The sequence below is a fragment of the Onychomys torridus genome, chromosome 3 (genome assembly GCF_903995425.1).
Source record: "Onychomys torridus chromosome 3, mOncTor1.1, whole genome shotgun sequence".
Taxonomy (NCBI): domain Eukaryota; kingdom Metazoa; phylum Chordata; class Mammalia; order Rodentia; family Cricetidae; genus Onychomys; species Onychomys torridus.
In genome coordinates, this window is record NC_050445.1 from 64,719,021 (window position 1) to 64,738,808 (window position 19,788).

The window sequence follows — 19,788 nt, forward strand, 5'->3', positions numbered from 1 at the left end:
GAAATGGGAACACTTATCCATTGTTGTGAGGAGTATAAACTGGTATGGAGGCTTCTCAAAGGGTAAAGACAGAACTACCACATGATCCAGCTATTCCTCTCCTGGTGGTATTCCCAAAGGTATCTACATCTTACAACTGCATACCCATGGTCATTGCTGCTCTATTCACTATAGTTAAGAAGTGGACCCAGCCTATACCCATGGAAACCCATCAGTAGATATCCATCAACTGATGGATAATGAAAATGTGGTACATATACAAAATATAATTGTACTCAGCTTTAAAACATCTGAAACTTACAGAAAAATGAGTGGAATTGGAAAGTATTATGTTGAGTGAGGTAACTCAAACCAAAAAAGACAAACACTGTTCTGCCTCATAAGGGATTCTAATTTTTAATTTAGATTTCTGAGTTTAGGTTGGAGTGTCTATAGAGAGTGGGAAGCAAGAAACACACCATGCAGGGAGATGGAAGGATGGAAAGTGTGTGTGGGAGGGCTAGTAACATACATGTTATGTGGATGTAGACAGACAAACTAAAGGAGTAAAAGATTTGAATGAGGGCAGGGTGGTGGATGGGTTGGGGAGATGAGTGATGGAGAAAAGAAGGATTGAGGGAAAGGGTTATTCAAAACCAGGGATTATGAAAAAGCCATATGGAAACATATTACTCTATAAAATAACAAAAATAATATCATTGGGAGGGAGAGTATGAGTAAAGATAACCCAGCAATGGGGGATAATGTTGGTCACAGAAGCTATAGGTAAATCCCAGTGTGAGGTATGGGACACCTCTCTAGAACCAGAGAGGTCCCAGAGGCCCCTCCAAAACAATACAGCTTATTGCCATTGCTCCTGGTTGCCCATGGGAACTAAATGGTAAGACTCTGCTGTTGAAGACAGCACACATTTGGTTGTAGGACTTAAGAAAATGGACCTGGAGCCAATCTAGAGACTCTCTGTGTGTGCCGGGACAGAGCTTGTGTAGGCTTTCCTCAGAAATAGCAACTATTTCTCCATTAATAAGAACTCTCCAATGATACCTTTAGATGTCGAAACAATCATTTAACATCTATCAATCACATATATATACACGTGTGTGTGTGTGTGTGTGTGTTTAACAAACTTTTCTTGTAGCGCTGTTCTTGAATAGCTTATTTAGTATAAAGATTTATAAACACTAATGGCTAAAGCAAAGTGATCCAGTGAAGTGTTGCATTGCTATAAAAATGTTAGTTTACTTGAAATTGGCATGCATTCAGTGCTATAGCCTGTCTGTAACTTCTTAAAACTTGTGTTTAAACTTGACTCCTGAGAACTTACATCAATGGTATCTTACAGTGGAGCCTTTGGAGGTAATCAGGATTATATGCGGAACTGAGGGCACCTAACCCTCATGATATCTATAGTGGCTTCATTAGGTGAGGGAGAGAGACCCAAGGGAGCAAGCCTACCCTACCTCAGCCTGTGCTGCTCTGTCTACCTGAGGACATAGGGATCCAGGCAGCCAGAATGTTCTCCTCAGGTGCAACTCGTTTGCCTGGAACTTCTTAGCCTCCAAAACACATAAAGAACACATTTCTTTAGTTTATGAATCACCTAGCCTGTGGTATTCAGTTATCACAACAAAATATATGATAAAACAATATTAAATACTATAAATAAAAGAAATTGGGTGTTCCCAGGTGATCAGTTGAACAGAATCCCCCATAGTTTGCCTGTAGACATTGGAGCCAGTGCTCAAAAATCTCATTCTTGAAGTCTTTGGGCTTTACTCAAACAAACCAGAAGGTGGCATCGTTGGTACTAGAGAGAAACAGGGGGAAAAAAAGCATTTCAGAAAAACGTCTTCCCTTAGCTGAGAATCGAAACTGCTTTTTCACTTCCTTACACCCTGCCAGCACCAGACACACCCTGCTGTTACTCAGCCGGTCTGAGCTGGTATCCACCTAGAAGTACTGGACAGTGACACTGTAATCAAGACTAAATGAAGTTATTTTTCTCTGACATCTTAGGAGGAAGAAAATACAGACACCAGACAGTTTTTTCACCAGAATGGACCATTTTTCCTTTTTTTTTTTTTTCAAACATAGAAGAAATTTGAACTTTTGGGTAAGTACAAAAACTCTCCTATTATTGCTGTTATTATTGGTATTTGCAGCAACTGTTTACTGAACAGGCAGAAATATACTTTGTGGTTGGAAAGTTTAAATATACTTCAAAACAAAATTAATAATATTCTGAGCCTAGAACTTCTAGACTATGTGTTGTTATGAAAGGAGTCGGCTTTATATTAGTCATAACATTCTATTAAAGATGTACTTGAAACTTAGAGAGCCCTCTATTAATATCCCCAAAGAAAAGCAGCATGTTTAGGAAAAAATAAACATTTTAATGTTTGCATCAATGAAAGACACAAGCCCCCAATCACCCTAAGGAACAGGCAGTTTAGAAAATGGAGTCCTTGACGGTCTCTTGGATATTAATGTAAAATCAGATGCATCTGGGAGAGGCAGAAATGGACTGCTTGCTAGAGCTTCCTGTAGTAAGTTTTGGAATTGGGGCAGTTTGTGTTCCTGATAAGAATCAGAGGCTTACATCTGATTCCCCCAAAGTAACCGATAATGTTATTGAAGGGGGATGTGTAGCTGAATAAAGACCTCCTTTCAGAAAAGCTGACAAACACAAAGTCAACCCTCCAATTCATAAGTGTGTGTGTGGGTTCAGCCATGTAAATTCTGTTCCTTGTTTATACTGTGTAAACTCAGAAGCAACTCTGGGTGACACTAGAATGTATGTGTGTGTGTGTGTGTGTGTGTGTGTGTGTGTGTGTGTGGTCGATATGTATATATATTACATATCATCAAAATACAACATTTTAGGCATGAACTATGCCCCAGAGCAACACACACACACACACACACACACACACACACACACACACACACACCACTATTTTAAGGTCCTAATTAATCTTCCTATGGGATTTTATATACGTGTGATCCTGGAGCACCTTTCAGGGTTTCTGCAAGCCTTTTAGAACACAGGACAGTCTAAAGAAACCATGAAAACAATGGCACAAGGGAAGAAGTTTCACCCCCTAGCATGTATCTCCCAAAGCGACCTCTTTGGTGGTTTTAAAGGATTGATTAAAGGAAGAGCTATCAAGACTCTACAAAGGCTTCATAACAGTGGTTCCCAACCTATAGGTGGTGACTCCTTTCGGGTGTGGGGGGAGGTCAAAGGACCTTTTCACAAGGGTCACCTAAGACCATTGCAAAACACAGACATTTACATTACTGTTCATAACAGTAGCACAATTACAGTTATGAAGTAGCAATGAAAATAATTTTATGGTTGGGGCCCTCATACATGAGGAACTATAAAGGTCGCAGCATTAGGGAGGTTGAGAACCACTGCTCTAGAGGAAATAGTATGGAAAGTGAAAACAGTTCGGTTACATGAACTAGGAGTGAAGACAGTGAACATTCTCCCCTTTTAACTTTATTTGCTTACTTTCTCAACCAAATATCCCCGCCCAGATGTCCATGCTTCCAACTCTGACATGAGGACTCCACTTTACACTCTAATGTGTTTATGGCATGCAGCTCAGGAACCAATAAGTCACCTAACTCATGACTGTACCTTGTGTTTTTATGCTATGACAGCCAGGGGACCACATGTGTATAACTATGAAAGAGTTTTCTTTCACTGAAAGAGTTAGGGAGGCTCCAGGTGTCCTGACAAGATACAGCATAAGAACTCTGGACTTGTACTCAGGAGCCTGGGCACACCAGGTACCTGAATGACCAGTATGTGCTCACTCTGTGTCTCAGCAGTAAGAGAACAGCAGAGGTGGGTTGCACAGGGGAGTGAAAGCAGGTAGCAGTTGAGGATCAGAGCTGGACAGTTGCATGTGAGTGTATGAGGCTTTGCTTACATACAGGAGTAAGCAGTAGTCAGTGAGGTCAGGTGTTAGACAGCTGTGAAATCAGTAAAGGCACTGTCTCCTCTGCCTCCTCCTTTCCCACAAGTCAGATTAGTTGTCCAAACAGTGACAAACTGGAGGTGACAGTTCTTTGTCATTCACACAGCTCTTTTGTTATGTCTGGGCCGTTTCTGTTGAGTCCAGAAGACTTTCAACCAAGAAGATGTAGACAAAAGATGTGGGAATTGCTCTTAAGGTCTGTTTTGCTTTAAAATTTGTTCATCGAGCAGTATTGGAAAGCTGTGATGGTACAAGTGCTGAGAAGTTGCACCAGGCCAAGATGGGCTACTATGACAGAGAAGATAGCATTTCTAATGCCTGGTATCCTTCAGAATCTTCCCTTTCAGGTCCAGCCAATACTACATATACTTAAATGTTATGAAGTTGTATAAAATAGTGTACCTACCTGGCCATTTATACGTATGAACTTAAGGTTTGAAACAGGAAACATAAGGAATTGTGCACTTCTTTCAGGAAAGGAAAGGTACAATGTTGCCTTAAAACAAGGCCACTCAAGTGATAAAAGTTACTACAAGGACCTCAGAAGTAGAAGGTGATGGCATTGAGGAGGCTTCTGGCAGAGAAAACATGGTCATTTGGAATATAACCTTAGGAATTGTGCTATTGAGCTGTTCTTGGTGGATTGTGTGCACCAACATTGAGATGTTACTGGAGGTGTGTATGAGGAAGTTTGCTATTGAATTCCCTTGCATGGTGTAGGAGAATCCAAGTTTTTGATATTGTGACAGATAGTCATCCACAAAATTCATGTTTGAAAACCATGCCATCTACTTGCAGAATCTCTCTCTCTCTCTCTCTCTCTCTCTCTCTCTCTCTCTCTCTCTCTCTCTCTCTCTCACACACACACACACACACACACACACACACACACACACACACACACACACATACATACACACACACACTCAGAGAGAGAGAGAGAGAGAGACAGAGAGATAGAGACAATGTTTTAAGTAAGTTCATAACTATGGGTTGGACTATATTTATAACTGTCCTTGTCTGTGTGCAGCCAGGGAGCCATGCATTAGATAAGCCTTCAAGATATAAACAAAACATTTTGCTGTCTGCTTTTTAGAAATTTAAAGTGGAACACAATACATAAAAATGTCCTAATACAGGGCTTGATAAATGCCTCAGTGGGTAAGGAGAGCACTTTCTGTGTGTGCAAGTATGAAAACTTGAGTCAGAATCCTCAGCTTGCATTTCCAAAACCCTGGGGCAGTGACCTGCCTGTAACCCAAGCACACATCTATGTGGAGACTGAGAGATTGTTGGTTCTTACTGGTTGCCAGGTTAGCTGCAGTCTGGGTAAGAAAACCTCATTCAAGGAAATAAAATGGGTAGTAAATAGAGCAGGACTCTCAATGTATTAAACCACACAAGTACATGCATATACACATATTCACACAAACACAATCATGCATGTATACAAACTTAATGCAAATAAGTAAAAAATTGAAATGTCATAATAAAAAACCATTATTTCGTGTGCTAACTAAAACTGTTAGTGAAACAATGAACAGGAAGGATGAGGGGGCATCATTGAAGGATTTCTGATATGCTAGTGTTGTAAATTCCATTGTAAACTGGCAACTTAAATCCACGGTGTAAAAGTCCTCTTCATTGAAATCAGTCTGAGTATTCGGAAAGTTTATCCTACTTCAAAGTCTGTGAGTGGGACATTAATCTTTCTATCAGACTTTCATCCCCAAAAGAAAACAGAGAGAGAGAGAGAGAGAGAGAGAGAGAGATCAAATAAACCACATGAGATAGCTAAGAAGATTGACTAGAATCAAGTTTGTCATCTAAAAAAACCTGCACAAATATGGGTGAAATGTAGTGTTTAAATTGCAAGCTGGTACCTAGTGAGGTGTTTGTACTCACTTTTGTCTATTGAGCCTTATTACTGGTGAGGGTAGATCTGTTTCTTCAGTTAGTGTTTGTTTTCATGTGCTTGGGATCTCACCCCAGGTCTACCACTGAGCTGTATCCACAAGGTAGATAATGTTGAGGTAAAATTTCAGAGAAATTAGAGAAAACAATAGGCTTTTTTAGTAGGTTTCTCCAATGACACAGTAAGCCAAATTGAGCTGAATTAAAAAGTAAAGGATGAGGTTTAATCTGAGCAAAGCACTCTGGCACTCTTGGGTGACTCTCCAGCAATCCCAGAGGTGAGGCAGGGGAAGGGAGGAGGAGAAATCCCATGGCAGGTCTCAAAGCAGGGACTTAAATACCGTGTGGGCACAATCTTGAGCTTTGGGGGAGGAGCCTGGACTTTTGGAGGTCTTTCTTCACAGGGCAGGGTTTGGAAAGGGAGAAGTGGAGCTGAGTCCAGTCCAGGTTTCTTACTAAACATCCTGATCTTGGATATATCAGCACCAGTTCAAGTCTGGCTACTTCCTATTGGCATGAGATGTGTGGAGACTGGGAGTCAAGAGCCAGTGGGCTCATGCTTAACAGGAGATATGGGTGAAGAAGTGTCCAGTTAACTGCCATGACCTCAATAATCTGTTTTCTGAAGAAGCAGAGAAGGTGAGTTGCTAGGAGCAAAAAAATAGGTTATTAAAACCAGCCCTATGAATGGGGCTAGCTGTGGGAAGAGTGAGGACTGCTAGAAAGAATGGAATGAAATGCCCTGGTTGTGTACAAGAGGCAAGGGTGAGTGAGCCAGACACAAGAGCAGATATCCCCTTCATTGGGACATTTTGAAAAACTGGAGGGTAGAGGGTCACAGTTGCTGTACAGAACATTAATCCTGGATAGGTGCCCACTTGAGGCTGGAGAGCTGATATCAGCACTGATGTCCCAAGAGCTTGGGGGCTGGTATGCCATATTGAGTACCTGAGCCATCACATCTGCTGTTTCCCTGGAAATGGGGAGTGCCTCTGCCCATCCTATAGAAGTGTCAACAAAAGTTAAGAGATAACAAAGCTTTTTATGAGTGGGCATGTGAGTGAAATCAACCTGCCAGTCCTTGCTCCTTGGAATTCTCAGAACTGGTGCAAGGGCTGGTACATTAGGAGGGACCCCTGTGGATTGGCCTTGGTACTTGTCTGACATGGAGGGTTGGACCAGTAAAATATGAACTCAAAGATGGGTAGGATATTAGTTTTCACCAGGAACACTAAGAGTTTGTAAAACAGTTGAAACATATTTATACTGTAGTGTCATAGCAAAGGCTATGGCTTTGGGTTAAAAGGCATGAGTATTTTTCCTAGGAGGAGAGGAAGAAGGGAAGGAGACTGAGGATCAGGGGAGGAGGAACAGAGTAAAACACAAGTGCAGGCTTCCTTATCATCTTCAAAGCTAACCTTTTTCAGAGGGGAAGGAGTTGGCATTTCAGCAGAGTTTTGCTATATGTGGCTGGAGACAATACAGTAATGTTGAAAAAGCCTCTATGCAGTCCTAAAAGCTGGAATCAGTAAAATCCACAGATATTTAAGGACTCCTGAAAACTGTTTAGTCAATGCTCTATCAGTTTATTCAAAAATGCATTTATCAGTGCTAAAACTCTGGAACTCCACAATTCCAGTGTAATAATAGCATAGAAAGGGGACAGAAGTCTGAAACATCTTTTTATATACTTTAACTGGAAAGTTACAATTGAAACCTGTTTATCTTTACTATGAAGCCTGTAAACAAGGCAAACCTGTCTGTATTTTTAACAGGAAACTTAACTAATTACCTAATGAGATACCAAGGTTGTTGTAGCCTTAGTGGGCCAAGGGGAGAGCTGTTAAACTGGTAAATCTATCAGTACCCTAGTCATCAAACACCATTAGATCTGAGAAGGATAAATTTCACCTGAGTAAAGAGAAGTGAGAGAGCTTCCAGCTACCTAGACAGCTACCCCAGGTTCCTCCATGGGTGTTGGGGACAGAGGTCCCAAGGCAGTGTCAATTCTCAGCTGCCAGGCCCAGAAGCTCTGTTAGACTTTCCTCTGGAGTAGGAATTTGGGGAGCCTGGCCTACCTTGTCTTGGCAAAGCAGAGAAATCAATTCCCCAGTGTCTTGCTCGGCTGTTGTTTGGATAGGGTCTTAGCAGCAGTTAAAGTGTAAGGCAGTTTTTCATTTCTATTGTTGTTATGGGGTCCCATCTTCTTCCTGGAGACTTCAGATTTGATGTTAGGCCTGGCCATGATTTCCTGCAGAAAACTAATAAAGTATTGAATACAAAGACATGTATAGGCAGCCAATTAAAGCCTTTTTTCTAGAATTACTTAGTACTCTAAATGACCATTAATATCTTGACAAAGTTTAATATATATTAATCTTATAGATTTTGATATAAAATTCATACTATAAGAAAAGTTTAAAGAATCAGAATAGAATCAAATAATTGAGATTATTAGTAGTAATAGAATAGTCCCTAAAATATTTTGTTTTTTGTTTTTTGTTTTTCTCCTGCCCCATATCAGAAGATGGCTCTTTCTTCTGGCATGACACAGGGAGTTTGCATTTTCCTTTTAACAATATGCCTTGGGTTTAAAGAAGGAGAGAGCCATTCTCCAACTCCAAAACCAACTTTAAATTTTAATTGAATTGGGAATACAAAAAGACCGATAGTGTTAAATGTCTTTAGATAAGAGCAGAAACGAACATTTAGGAAGACTTATGAAATTTTGTACATAATATACAAATAGGACATTTTACTATTTATCTTGGGATGTTTTTTTTTCTAGATGATTTGTCCTTTTTCTTCAGATGTCTCATTTGTCCAGTGTTCTTTAGATTCCTTAGCTTTCATTCTCCTTAGAGACAAAAACAAAAACCTTTCCCTAAGAATAACTTTGGAGAGGTTCCCTTTTGGCAAGTTATAGCTGATTAAATGAAAAGGCATGTGTTAATGGTATAATTTAGTTTTAATTGGATAGTCATGCTAGTTGATGAACTATCACCTCTTCTAATTAAGAGGTCTCTCTTGTTCAAATCAAACCTTTATCAATTTTGATGGTATCCACAGCTTATCTTCTCCTGTAGAAACAAAGGCAAAACCTCGGCCCCAATGCAACTCATATCCTGGTTTCCATTCTGAGGTTAGCACATCCTTAAAGTATATAGGCTGATTTAATTCAGTAGTTTTTTCTATTATCCAATGTATCTCTGCAGCTGTTGTTCCTTTATCATTAACATTGAGAAAATTCAAAGTTAATAAAGCATTATGCAGTCTTTCTGGGGGTTTTGTTACCCTTTCTGTTTATTTAGCATTCCTACAGAGTTCTATTTGATCTTTCTATAACTGCTTGGCCTGTAGAATTATGTGGAATACCTGTAATATGCTTTATATTGTAATAAGCAAAAAAAATTGTTTCATTTTAACAGAGACATAAGTTGGAGCATTGTCAGTTTTAATTTGTGCAGGTATACCCATGATGGCAATAACTTCTAGCAAATGAGTGATTACAGAATCAGCTCTTTCAGAGCCTCAAGTGAAACAGAATGCAAGATGGCTCTAATGTATAGGTCCAGAAGAACAGAGAGGAAAATTAAAACCATATGTGGCTAACATAGCTATGAATTTATAAGGACATGATCTATTATAACAATGGGATACTCAGATTAACATCCCTCCAACCTCAGAAACAAATCATAAACTAACACATTTCTGAGAGAAATCTTAGAAGGTATTATTCTAATGAGTGGTCACCAGCCATCCTGATTGCACAAGAACAAGGCACAACAAGTGGTGATCTTTTAAAGACACCAACAGCTCTACCTTTAAAATGGTTAACAGACAAGCCTGTGTGGGTTCAGCAATAGCCTTTAACAATAGAGAAACTCCAGGCTTTAGAAGAGCTGGTACAAGAGCAGTTAAATGCTCAGCATATTGAAGAATCAACCAGCTCTTGGAATTCTCCTGTATTTGTTTTTAAAAAGAAATCTGGTAAATGGAGAATGATAACAGACCTTAGAGCAATTAACAAAGTAGTTCAGCCAATGGGCTCTCTACAGTCTGGAATTCCTTTGCCTACTGTTACCTAAAGGATGGCCTCTTCTAGTTATTAATTTAAAAGACTGTTTCTTTTCAATACCCTTACAAGAAAAAGACAGAGAAAGATTTGCCTTCATGCTACCTACTTAAAATAATTCTCAACCAGTTAAGAGATATCAATGGAGGGTCCTTCCACAGGGAATGTTGAATAGTCCAACCCTGTGCCAATATTTTGTACAACAGCCATTGGAAGTGATATGTAAAAAATTTCCTAAATCTATAATTTATCATTACATGGATGATATTTTACTACCTGACTCAAATGCAGATACTTTAGAAAGAATGTTTGAAGAAATAAAGAAATTTTTGCCTTCTTGGGGATTACAAATTACTCCTAAAAAGATACAAAGAGGAGATTCTATTAATTATTTAGGATATAAAATAAGTCTACAAAAAAAATTAAACCCCAAAAGGTACAAATTAGGAGAGATTGATTATGGACTCTTAATGACTTTCAAAGATCATTTGGAGACATTTCTCATCTACGAACTATTGTTGGGGTAAAAAATGGTGAACTGAGTGATTTGTTCAAAACCTTAGAAGGTAACAAGGATGTAAATAGTCCAAGAGAATTATCACCTGAATCTAGCCTTGACAGAAAAGAAAGTACAAGAAGGACACGTGGATCATGTTGCTCCAAACCTAGATTGCAATTTGGTATTTTTACCCTCTAGGCATTCTCTTATAGGAATTTTAATGCAGAGGGAAGATATTATATTGAAATGGATTTTTTACCCAATAAACAGAGTAAAAAAATTAAAAACTTATGTGGGAAAGATCTCTGACTTGATTTTGAAAGGAAAATTGAGACTTTGTCAATTAGCAGGAATAGACCCAGCAGAAATTGTCATACCTTTAACTAAGGAGGGCATTGAAAAAATTATGGGCAGAAAGTGAACCTTGGCAAAGAGCTTGCAGTAATTTTTTGGGAGACATTAACAGCAAATATCACCAAAGCAATAGAATTGAACTTATAAAGAAAGCTGATTGGATTTTACCTCACATCATATGGGAAACACCCATATCCAGAGTTCGTATATTTTATACAGATGCAAACAAACAAGGAAAGGCAGGTTACAAATCAGAAATTTTAAGTAAAGTGGTTCAAAGTCCTTATAATTCTATTCAAAAATCAGAATTGTATGCTATTCTGTTGGTATTAATGGATTTTTCAGAACCTCTCAACATAGTTACTGACTCTCAGTATGCGGAAAGAGTGGTATTACATATTGAGACTGCCAAATTTTCCCTGATGAGTCAGAATTTACTTAACTACTTATTCAGGTATCAGATATAATCAGGAATAGGAGTCATACTTTATATATAAAACTCACATCCAACACCACATGGGTCTGCCAGGCCTTCTAGCACAAGGTAATAATGAGATTGATAAATTATTGATAGGAAATGTGCTGGAGGCCTCAGAATTTCATAAAAAAAAATCGTGTCAATAGTAAAGGTTTAAAAAGGATTTTTCCATATCCTCGCAACAAGCCAAAGAAAGTGTAAAGAAATGTTCTACTTGTTCTTTTTACAATCAGGCACAATTACCAGCAGGTTGTAACTCAACAGATACTCAGAGGAATGAAATCTGGCAGATGGATATGTTTCTCTTTGCAGAATTTGGAAAATTGAAATATGTACACCATACCATTGATACTTATTCAGGATTTCAACAGCTACCTGGTGAAGTGAATGCACAAAATAATTGGACTCCAATTGAACTGTTAGATTTAAGAAGGTTTAAGGAGGCAATAGTATCTTATGGCATGTACTCCCCATTTGTAAAGCAAATGTTAAACTCCTGGTCAACTTGCAATAAGATTATTCCACAGGACTGGAGAGAGCTGGTAAATGCTGTCCTCAAACCCAGGGCCCAGTTGCAATGGTGCGTGTGGTTCAGAAATGAGGCTAAAACCATAGAAAGTTAGTGGAGGGCTATATGTTTGCAAATCTCCCAGGATCAGCTTGTTGGAGAAGGCTAATATGCTGAAATACAAAGACAATGTTTATATGATAACCAAACCCTAATTCTATGTCGAATGGCAGCCTTGAATGCATGGGACAGGGTTGAGGAACCAGGAAAGAAAACTGAGTCATTTACAAAGGTTATAAAGGGCCCAAAAGAATCTTTCACAGATTTCTTACAATGACTGTAGTTGGAAAGCTTCTCTCCAGGTTCCACCAAGCCCCTGCGGTCCCATAACCCATGTATAAAATAATCATACAGACACTTATATTATTTAAACTGCTTGGCCATTAGCTCAGGTCTACCATTGTCTAGCTCTTACTCTTATATTTAGCCCATTTCTGTTAGTCTATACTTTGCCACATGGCTTGTGGCTTACCGGTGTCTTTACATGTTGCTTGTCATGGCGGCAGCTGGCAGTGTCTCTCCCCAGCCTTCTACTTCCCAGAATTCTCTTCTCTCTTGTCCCACCTATACTTCCTGCCTGGCCACTGGCCAATCAGAACTTTATTACACAGAGCGATATCCACAACAACTGACTTCAGCAGTAAAGAGTATGGTCCCAAATTCAGAAGCTAGACAGATAATAATCGAATCTTTGGCTTTTGAGAATGCAAATGAAGCATGCAAGAGAATAATCAGGCCATTAAAGGCAAGATCTGCACCCTTGGAAGATTGGATTAGAGACATGGTTAATGTTGAGGCTCATGATCATGATAATATGTGGGTAGTAGAAGCAATTTCAAGAGGTTTGAGGGAATTTCAGATGTTTTTGGATGTGGAAAGCAAGGTCATTTGAAAAGGGACTGAAAACAGGGCATTCCTAGAAACAATGTTTCTTCAAGGAACAATGGCAACAGAATGCCCCTTCCTTCTGGAGTACGTAGAAGGTGTGGTAAGGGTAAACATTGGACCAACAATTGTAGTTCAACAAGGGATAGACAAGGTAATCCTTTGCCTTGGTCTTTGGGAAGCTCCCAGAGGGGCCTCAGGCAGGCACCCACAGCAAATCCAGTTCAGGCCTTTCCTGCATTCATAGAAGCAACCACTGCTCAGAGCAATTAAAATTACCCAATAACTATTAGAATAAAACAGGCTGCTCAGGATGATGGAACAGCTGAGACAGAGAGAACAGAATATTTAGGAGAAACCATAAAGAAAAATTTTTGGCAAACTTCTATAAATGAACAAAGACCAAAATTAACAATAAGAATAAACAATGTTTTGTTGTCTGGTCTGGTAGACACAGGTGCTGATATGAACATAATTGCACCAGAATTTTGGCATCCAAGTTGGCCTCTTCAGTAGGTAAGTGTTCAGCTGAGATCCATTCGGATGAGGACACAGAGGCTTCCAGTGTGAGGAAACAGGATCAGCTGAAGAATTGGAGAGGTGTGGTGGCTGTGTCTTGTTCTGCTTCTCTGATCTGGCAGCATTCACCCCAATACCTGGCTCCAGGTTTGTTTTGATTAATAAGACCTTTTAAGATTCATGCTACACATTTCCATGTCTGGCTTTGCTACATTAAAGTGAGCTCCAAGTAGAAGTTCTTTTGTGGCCATCCATCTTCCTTGGAGGGGATAGAGTGCTGACATTTATCTAGCATGAACAGCTTTTTTAATAAATGTCAAATTCATGGATCTCTGAAGCATTTGAGAATGAGGGGATCATTATCTGTTAGGTATAAGAAGTTTAGTATGTCTAGAAAGCAAAACCCAATTTTAACAGTGTAAACAATTTATTGTACAATCAATACCAAGGGGGTTACTCTTATATTACAAAAATCTGGTTGCCAGCAAGATACATCCCTGTAAATGATTGCATGGATGTGCAGTTTAATACCTCATTAAACCAGCATTGTATTAAATCCTATCTTTCATAAACCTTGTTTTTGGGACAGTACAGGAATTATCATACAGAAACCAATCCTAACCAAAAATATCTTGGTGACCTGATGTCTGCTCAGTGGGTCCACTCCAAACTTTTTTTTCTTTATTTTAAAATATATTTATTTATTAATTTTTTTCCATTTTACATACCAACCCCAGTTCCTCCTCCCTTTCCTTCTCCCACCTCCTCACCTCCCTCCCACTCTGCCCCTATCCACTCCTCAGAGTGGGTAAGGCCTCTCATGGTAGTCAACAAAGTCTGGCATACCAAGTTGAAGGAGAGCCTAGCCCCTCCCCATTGTATCAAGGTTGAGCAAGGTATTGCACCACAGGGAATGGGCTCCAAAAAGTCAGTTCATGCACCTAGGATAAGTCCTGGTTCTGCTGCCAGGGACCTCACAAACAGATCAAGCCACATAGCTGTCACCCACATTCAGTGGGCCTAGTTCGGTCCCATGCAGGTTCCCGAGCTGTCAGTCCAGAGTCAGTGAGCTCCAGCTAGCACCAGTCAGCTGTCTCTGTGAGTTTTCCCATCATGATCTTGACCCCTTCTTCTTCTCCTTCTTCTCCTTCTCCTTCTCCTACTTCTTCTTCTTCTTCTTCTTCTTCTTCTTCTTCTTCTTCTTCTTCTTCTTCTTCTTCTTCTTCTTCTTTTTTGAATGCCGAATGCCATTTATTGAAGGAGGGAAGAGATCTTAAACACAGGCTTACAGCACAATGATAGAACCCTGGATGGCAGAAGTCCACTTCTGATGTTGTTGGGTTTTTTGTTTTGTTTTGTTGTTTGTTGGTTTTTGGTTTTTTGTTGTTTTGTTTTGGTTTTTGTTGTTTTGTTTTGTTTTTGTTGTTTTGTTTTGTTTTTTGTTGTTTTGTTTTGTTTGTTGTTTTGTTTTGTTTGTTGTTTTGTTTTGTTTGTTGTTTGTTGTTTTGTTTTTTTTTTGAGCTGAGGATTGAACCTCGGGCCTTGTGCTTGCTAGGCAAGCACTCCACCACTGAGCTAAGTCCCCAACCCCACTTCCGATGTTTTACAATCTTGCATCTAAGCTGTTAATGCCCAATATGCTGGATACACAGACAAGGAGCTTTCCTTAAGCATTCAGGAGTGTGGAATCTTGCAGAGAATTAGCATAAGGAAGATATCAAGGTCAAGGTCAGCAAGCAATGTAACAGTTACCCAAAATGGGGGCCAGGGACCTACAGGGCCCCCCCTTTTACTAAAAAAAATGAGCTTCTGACTTAGGTTGCATGGGACATCAGCAGGTCACCTTACCCATCATGGAGATACCTGTCCAGGCCACACAGGCATTCTGTCTTAGGTTGGTGAGTGCCCCCCCCCAGGAATTACCTGTCTCTGAATATTCGTTATCATATAGGCTCAATTGTGTGAGAGCTGTAGAGTTAACTTGCCAAAGATCTCTAAATGGCACTGGGCTTGCAATCTGTGTGTTTGACACAGAAAAGACCAACAGAAGTCTTAACCCACCTATAGCCAGTAGGCTAAAGGCAACTGTGCCATTCCCTTCCTTAACAAGCCTTACTGCAAACTGGAGTCCTTGTAAAATGGTATCCCGAGAGCAAATGGAACTTGAGTTTGTAAATTTATAGCTTTCAAGCCAATTGAAATGTATATAACTATTGATTTAAATTTGTCATGCCCAATAGAATGAAAGATTAATTAACTTGGTAGCTACTTTTGCTGCCAGGGTCTCCACTGTGCTAGCTGTAGTAACCATTTGTGAAATGGCAATCCCAGAAACAGTAGTAGCATTGGTTGCCACTGTTATAACAGCAACAACAGCAGCAGCGATGTCAAATTCTCTTCTGGAGCATGTGGGTATCCATTGGCATGGACACAACTCCAGGAACATGAACCGCCAAGGCCCATTGTTCTTGATCCCAGCATGACTTAACCTGGTAGCTCTGCAAAAGAACAACTAAGAACCATAAAGAAAAAACAGGCAGTTCACAAGGAACAGATCTAATGGTCTCATAATGGCTACATTCAGACTCACAAATTACAAGGTATCTTCAAAGGGGGCTAAATGAATTTCAGGAGGCCAAAAAATGTTGCACAGAGCCACTCCTAAGAAGTAGGTACTACTCCAACTTGAATAGGGTTGTGAGAATGAAAATGCTTAGCTGGCATGCTACTGTTAATAAATGGAGGTCAGTGATCTTTAGTGTTACCCTTACTCTCCTAGGTGTCTGGGTGACACGTTCTCAAACATACTTGAAAAAGCAGTTACCATACATTACCTTCTGGAGAATCCAACTACATGGCTGCATTTCCTAGACTTATGTTAATGCTTGCCAAAGCTGGACATATTGGGTTTTCAGTCCCCATTGGCATCGGGAGGAGAGAGTTTTTCATGAAGGCCCAATAGGTCTCTGCCATGTTGGGCTTCAGCTGCAACCACAGGGTGCCTTCAGTGCTCAGAAACCCAATGAGGAATTTTATTATCCTGAGGAAAGACATAAGCAGAACCCCGGGCCCACACCAACACCAGATTGGTTCTCCTCCAAGTGTCAGTAGAAAGTCCTTCCATCGCTCCAGAGGGTGATTTGCAACAGGAGCCCTCCAGTGCTTATCTGTAGTGGATACTCCAGCAGAATCCCCAAGTGGTTAACTTTTTTCAAGATGGCAGTGAAGTCATATGACCTCCCTCTTCTCCAACCTTAATCAAAAGGGTAGCTGCCCACCAACCTACATTTAATTAAAATGATGGCAAACCACATGTTGTTTTTTAGAGAAGTTCCAATTTGGAGTTATAAGTTTTAAGTTGACTCTTTGTTACAGATTTTTAACCATACCCAATGCCTTAGCTGCTTTTTAAAAATTAGGTAGAACAGCATAAAATAACTCTTTCTGTCATGACATCAGATTCAGTGGCCAAAAATCTCAGAGGCTAATTCTGAGCCCAGGCAGCTAGTTGTAATAGCAATGGCTGACACACAGAACACATAAACTCAGGCATCCAAGACCAGTCAGAAATAAGCATGCAGAGGCCACATACATTTATACATCCAACTGAGCCTAAAGTAAACATACAGGTACATATTCATCCTTACACATAAAATAGACAGGATATTTTTAACAGAAAGCCAAAACTTTCCATGGGAAACAATGTCAGATGAGCAACTTAAAAATCCTGAAATAAGAATTTACAATAATAGTAGCATGTAAGAAACCATGGATATTGTAGAATATTATTTTTAAGTGTGTTAAACTTGTTTATGCTGTGGAAAATTTGTTTAATGATGTAAAGATATGTTGTATTCTTTTATGTTGCATTTGTTTAACTCTGTGAAGCTGTGTTACCTCACCTGTCTAAAATACCTGATAGTCTAATAAAGAATTAAATGGTCAATAGTGAGGAAGGAGAAAGAATAGGCAGGGATGGCATGCAGAGAGAATAAATAGAAGGAGAAATATGGAAGGAAAAAAGAAGAAAGAGCAAGTGAAGAAAAGAAGAGATAAAGGAGCAAGAGAAGGAGGAGGATGCAAGGTGACAGCCGCCCAGCTACACAACCAGCAACAGAGTAAAAGAAAGATATACAGAAATAGAAAAAGGTAAAAGGCCAGGGACAAAAGGTAGATGAGCTAATTTAAGTTAAGAAAGGCTGACAAGAAACAAGCCAAGCTAAGGCTAGGCATTTACAATTAAGAATAAGCCTCTCTGTATCATTTATGTGGAAGCTGGGTAGCAGGCCCCTCCAAAAGAACAAAAACAACTAACTACACATGAGAATTAAAGATTTCTTAGCAGTGAGGAATTTGAGCTACAGAGACTTTGGAATGTGGGTCTGCAGGTCAAAAGAGCTGGAGCCACATGGAGAATACACCAGGCTTAAGTTGTGAATCTCCCAGGCTGTTGGGGGAGGGTAGTGAACAGAGAGACAAAGAGAGTGGATCTGTTGTGGTGGGGATGGGTAGAATTCCAGCATGGTATGGTGGAAGTGCAGACAGGAGCAGGCAAAGAGAACATGTCTGTTGTGGGAATAATCCCACATGGCCTGAGCAAACACCAGGAAAGCCTGGTGAATAAAGACAAGCTAGGCACCCTTTGTCAGGCCCTGCCAAGAGAACACATCAGGAAAGCAGAGTTAGTGAAGAGAAGTTTATCAGGAAAATGGGGAGAATGAAAGAGCTAAAGGTCATCTTGGGGCAAAGATTTGAGAAGCAGGTAGGCAGACAAACAGAGAACAGAGTCGGGGGAGAGGAGCAAAGGGCAGACAAACAGTGAACAGGAAAAGGTTGGGAGTGCAAAGATAATAAACCCTGGTTGAGGAAGCTCAAACTGTCATACACTGTGAGACAGCCCCAGTTTGGATAAATTTTGTAACAGACACCCCACAGGTGTCTAAGGATGGGGCTTGGACCAGTAGCCATGCATTTACAAGCCTTCTACTGGAAACCAAAGGCTGTAGAACCACATGGGGAACTACAAGCCTACAGCTGAGAGCCATGTGAGGAATGTCTCTGCAGAACATCTCCTGTACAAAGGGTCCCATGGAGCAGAGACTGTCCTTGCTCCGGAAACTGGCTGGGGTTACCCGGCGCTACAGGAGTCTGGCAGGTAGTCCAGAAGTCAGAAGAGATCCTGGAAATGAGTGATTTACAGGAGCCAAAAGTCCATCCTGTCTAGAGGAGGGCAGTTTAAAAGGAAGAGTGGCTTCCCACATGGCCAGAGGACTGGTAGGGAATGCTTAATTCTACCTGGGCTCAGCACCAAAGTGATAGGTATTTTTGAGTAGGTTTCTTTACAGATGCAGTAAGCCAGATCAAGCTGAATTAAAAACTAAAGGACCAGGTTTAATCTGAGCAAAGCATTCCTGAGTGACTCTCTAGCCCTCTCCCCAGAGCTGATGAGGGTTGAAATCACCTGGCAGGTCTAGAAACAGGGGCTTCAATATCCTGTAGGTGTAGTCTTGAGCTCTGGGGAGGAGCTTGGACTTTAGGCAGTCTTTTTTTTTCTGGGGTGGGGACAGGGTTTGGAGAGGGAGGAACGGGGCTGAGGTGGAGCTTCCAACTCAACAAACAATATTCCAAATTAACTGTGAGTGGAATAAACAAATCAAAGCTAGTCCTGAAATCTGATGTAGAAATACTGTTTGATAAAATTGTAAGACTTGAATACCTAGACTTGAACTAGTCATTACACTCAATTTTAGAACACACAATAGTCTTGTTTCTATGCAGCCTCCATTTTATTTTAGTCTTCTGTTTATTTCATCATTTATTTTAGATTACCTATTTTAGAGGTATCTGTGGCTTTTTAAATGAAGTGTGATTTATATGACATGAGCTCCTCTCCATGATACAGTTCTGATGTTTCTCCATAATTTCATTTATGTAACTTCCTACATTCAGAGTCCTTGTTCCCGTTTCCAGAAAACACACCCCTAAGCAGAAATTACTGTAGTAGGTTAACTCTGTGTGTCCTTGAACTTCAGGGAAATACACTCATAGAATGTGTTCTCTACGTTGATGCTTTAGTTGACTCCCTCTTGTATGTGTCAGAGCTATCTCTGTCCTTGTTGATACAACCATTCTGTCCTTTTTTTCCCCACCAAAATAGTTGATTTATAAGGTAAGTATATACTTAATTTGATAAAAGCATTCTAATTGTTTTCCAGATTAGCTGAAACAATTTGTGTTTATACCAACACATTCCAAACCCCCATTCACTCCATGCTTTCACCAACATTTGGGGTTTCAGTGCCAGCCATTCTGGTTGGCATGTGTTATTACATCCATGCAGTTTAATTTTGAATGTCTGCAACTGGTTAAGATTTTGGAACTGCGAGGTCCTGATCTATTTCATCCACCCATATGGCTGTCAAAAGCCCCACTGGTTTGTTATTCTCCAACTAGTCCTATCTTGTCCTCAGCTCCAACCCAGAATCAGCAAATTGCCCCTAGTTCACC

The 19,788-nt window shown here is 40.1% G+C and overlaps 1 protein-coding gene across 1 annotated transcript in view; it reads left to right on the forward strand.

Moving 5' to 3' along the window:
• Nucleotides 1-13,398: 13,398 nt before the first annotated feature.
• The window catches only part of Samd9l (sterile alpha motif domain containing 9 like), a 30,906-nt gene continuing 24,516 nt past the window's right edge, over nucleotides 13,399-19,788 (forward strand). Inside the window, exon 1 of the mRNA XM_036182902.1 lies at nucleotides 13,399-13,428. The gene's annotated coding sequence lies outside the window, so the exon portion shown is untranslated. The remainder of the gene's footprint in view (nucleotides 13,429-19,788) is intronic.